Genomic DNA, 3,820 nt, shown 5'->3' on the forward strand with positions numbered 1-3,820 from the left:
TCAGGATACCATCATACTTTTCTCTCGTGATTCGAAGGCAAGGAAAACTACATTGAGAATGATTTTTATCTTTGCTTTTTCCAGTTTAACGGTGTTGGAAGGAATAGCCATTACCATCGATCCAAACTACAAGGTTTTGGGACGCTCTTACCCTTGGATAGCTAGGAAAGTTTTGACTGATGATTCGCCAACGCTTAGATCAACTCTTTACAATCTGTTATACAAGGTAGGAACAATCAAACGCATTCATTCAATCATAATATGAGCTGGTTTTTCTCCTCGCAGGATGGTACATTTCAAATCGATCGTCTAGAATCTCTAATACTTGAGGTGCGTTAATGAGAGCATTTTGATTCTGTTTTGGTTACTCTTACCAAGTGATGGTTTACATAGTCTTCAAAAGCCACTGCAAACTGGTCACTAGATCAAGCTACTACCGAGGCACTCCAGAATCGATTGTATACTTTTATACTTAGCGACCAGGTATTGTCAAAGCTTCTTGGGCTTTTCTTGAGATCTTCATATTGCAGGGTGAATACGTGAAAGGTGTCCTTCTCGACGAAGTTGTGAAGGTAAAAAGTAGTCTAAAAACAAGAAAGCTGTTTCACTCGGTTTTGCAGGGAATAGATGCTCTAAATCGTTCCACACTTGAGAGATTGGTCTCAAGCTTGGGGTTATCAATCCAGGGACTAGTCGACGCCCAAGACGAGGAAAATCTCATCAACCTTCTTCGCATATTGGCCTTGATAACTTCAACTTCTGATAGCTCCTCCAAGCTTCTGGTATTTCTTTTTTATAGCTAAAGATCTAAAATGCGACTATATGAAATTTGCAGAAGTATGATCGCACAAGCACAAGCCTCGTCACGAGAACTCCGGAGTTTCTTTCACTGTTGGGCGACTCGAGCGAGTTTCTAAAATGGTTCTCGGTCCTTGTGAAGGTATCAGATTATTCGTGTAGATACTAGAAAACTTATTCGTGTCCGTTTGCAGCTCCCACTTCCCTTGCAGCAAAAGCTATTGTTGGTGCCTTTAGAAGTTACAAACAAGCTTGTTTCTCGCGCAATTGCCAGAGTTTTGAGGAGCTCGCTTTAAATGGGATAAGAACTTCTATAAAGACTGCTGGAAAAGCTGGTAGCTTGCAAAGAACCTCAGAAAGAAGGCGAAGAGTGGAGGATTATCTTGCCTCTACTGCTGAGCTCGTTGTCTATTTTCCGCGCTGATAAACGAGTACTATCGGCGCAGTGATGTCTTTGTGCACAGTCATTAAGGTACGAGATTGAAACCTGTGAGTTCGTTTCCGATTGAAACTTTGAGCTGTGAATTCTCAGTGAGGAGCTAGAAACTTTCACAAGCAAGCTTTCCGTGCTTGGCTGGTATGCTCGAGAATTCCAAGCTTGTGGAGCACTATGCAGGGACGCATCCTTTCTCGTTGGCCTTGCTCAACAAAAGCTGTATGAATGGCAGAGGGCGGAGGTATGCTTTACTGGAGTGGCAAACAGCTGTTGAAACTTCTAGACTCGGCTCCGCTAGCAAACTTGAACGTGCTTATCACACGGATTATGGACATGGGCTTGCTGGATAGGCGCTTGATCACAGAGTTACCCAAATATTGCTTCGTAAGTGCTATGATGCATGAGCATGTTGAGGCATGTGTTGAGGTTGGAGATGGTAGTACTCTATACAAGATTAATTTGGTGGATTGACTTAAGTTTTCAATTTTTCAGTGATGGCAACATAAGTGTCTAAATTGGCTGCCAAAGGAATTTTAGATGCAAAGGTTTTAATGGTTAATGGTTTTGTATTATGCAGGTATCTGATGGTGGAATGGACTTAAAGAATCTTTTACTGCAAATAACAAACCACTAATATCTATTATAGATGAGTTTGAAGTTGTTTTTCATTTATGTTTTATCTCTCACTATTAAAAATGCTTTCATGGAACTTCAATAAAGAAGAATGACATTTAGAGATTTCATTGAGAAACTTACTCATTTAATAAGCCATGTTCTAGATTAAAATGGCCTTCAAAGTGAAGGCAATACTTGCATCATTAAGAGTTATTTGATGTGGTTTGTTGATTTAATAAAAATAAGCATAAATCTCATAAGCATTTGAAGAGTCTTTTAGTCAAAGATTTGTTATAACAATCATTATGAACACGAGGATGGAAATAACCATCACAAGTTGAAATCTATAATGACTACTTTAAAAATAAAAGGGTTGAAGAAGTAGATATTCTTTGTAAAGAACTAAAAGTAAAATTATTATTATTATGGCTAGTTTGGACATTATAAATTTATTTATCTATAGGTGAAGAACAAACAACAAAGCAAGAAAAATGGTTAATCTTTTAATGACAGTAAGTTAAATATTAAGTTGTAGAATTTGTGACATGAGGATGATGAGAAGGATTGATTTGGTTAAAGGAAGCAATTGTAAATTGCTGATGGTCAATTAAATTATGTGTGGAATAAGGTAGAAGTTGAGAACACTTGTGCATTAATTTTAATGTTAGAGGGTGTATTCTATGGCAATCCAATACAAATTTTACTACACAATTAAAGTGATTACAACTTTGTTTTCATAAAGTTTGTGAAGAGCACAACTTAATAACATGAGTTCTTCTATATATAATGGAAGGTGTAGCTACTTCTACCCAATATTTTGATACTTATATAAAAGGGCTAGAAGTGTTAACTAGCAAAACCACATTTGTGAAGATTTTTTATTTCACAAAAATTCATTGTGTAAAGCTTATTCTTGGGATGTTATAAATAAATGTGGATTCAAAAATAAATTGAAATATTAAACACATTTTGCTAGAGTACAATGGCATTAAAGATGTGTGGTCTAGAGAGGGAGTTCAGCCCCCAATTATTATACTCTCTATTATATCTTTGAAACAAGCTTTTAGTAATGAATAGATATTTTTAAATTACTTATTGTTTATTTAGAATAATAAAAGTGTAAGTAATTAAAAAAACAACTCAAAAGACAATTTACAAGGGTTCAAATAGAGGGAAGAGGCCTATGAATAAAAGTGCACTCCTTTTTTAATCAGTTAAATTTTTTAAATATAATTTTAGATTTGAATAATAGTTTAGATGTGATTTTCTGGGAAGGCCAAATTTATAAACTTACATTTGATATTAAAGGGGTTTTAAGTTTGACTCTATTGGTTGATTAAGAAAATCATACCATATGTTGAGATTAACATTTGACAACCTAGTTTACTTTGGCTAAGTTCAACCTATAGAGGGTGGGGTGTCAAAAGAGCAGTTATAGTTCTTAGTTTTTATTCATAAGAGCTTAAATTTGTAAGGAAGTATAGTAAATTGTAAGCAATTAAAGAGAACAGCTTAAGCAATGATTCATAAAGGTTTAAATATAAAAAAAAGGCCAATAAATAAGAGTCCACCCCCTTTTCTATTTGATTAAGGGTTTTTGGATATTTAGGGTTTATGCATAGGTTGGATAACCTAATAAATTTAAATTCAGAAGTTTATACAAAGCATATGGAAGGGAGAAGTAATAATACGGGATGTACTCAAGGAATTTATTGATATCTTTCCATCCAAATTTATAGATTTCCTTTATTATGAGATATAAGATTATGCTAAAGCTAGAAATAAAGCTAATTTACCAATATCTTTTTTTATTGAGCTAATGTGCTTTAAAAAAAAAGATGGTTAAAGATAAAATATTGATGCCATATATGGATGATATTTTAGACAAGTTTAATGAAGCTTGAGTTTTTTACCAAAATTGATTTGAAGAGTAAATATTATCAAATTGCAATAGATTTTATATATATATAT

At 34.3% G+C, this 3,820-nt stretch overlaps 1 pseudogene across 1 annotated transcript in view; it reads left to right on the forward strand.

Moving 5' to 3' along the window:
- The window catches only part of LOC9648317, a 4,037-nt pseudogene extending 2,308 nt beyond the window's left edge, over positions 1 to 1,729 (forward strand). The window contains exons 14-21 of the transcript XR_002993770.1: positions 5 to 37; positions 85 to 226; positions 286 to 483; positions 531 to 572; positions 621 to 782; positions 836 to 940; positions 993 to 1,270; positions 1,331 to 1,729. The product of XR_002993770.1 is annotated as an uncharacterized aarF domain-containing protein kinase At1g71810, chloroplastic (transcript). The remainder of the gene's footprint in view (positions 1 to 4; positions 38 to 84; positions 227 to 285; positions 484 to 530; positions 573 to 620; positions 783 to 835; positions 941 to 992; positions 1,271 to 1,330) is intronic.
- Positions 1,730 to 3,820: the final 2,091 nt, after the last annotated feature.

This window comes from Selaginella moellendorffii, unplaced genomic scaffold (genome assembly GCF_000143415.4).
Source record: "Selaginella moellendorffii unplaced genomic scaffold, v1.0 SELMOscaffold_50, whole genome shotgun sequence".
Taxonomy (NCBI): domain Eukaryota; kingdom Viridiplantae; phylum Streptophyta; class Lycopodiopsida; order Selaginellales; family Selaginellaceae; genus Selaginella; species Selaginella moellendorffii.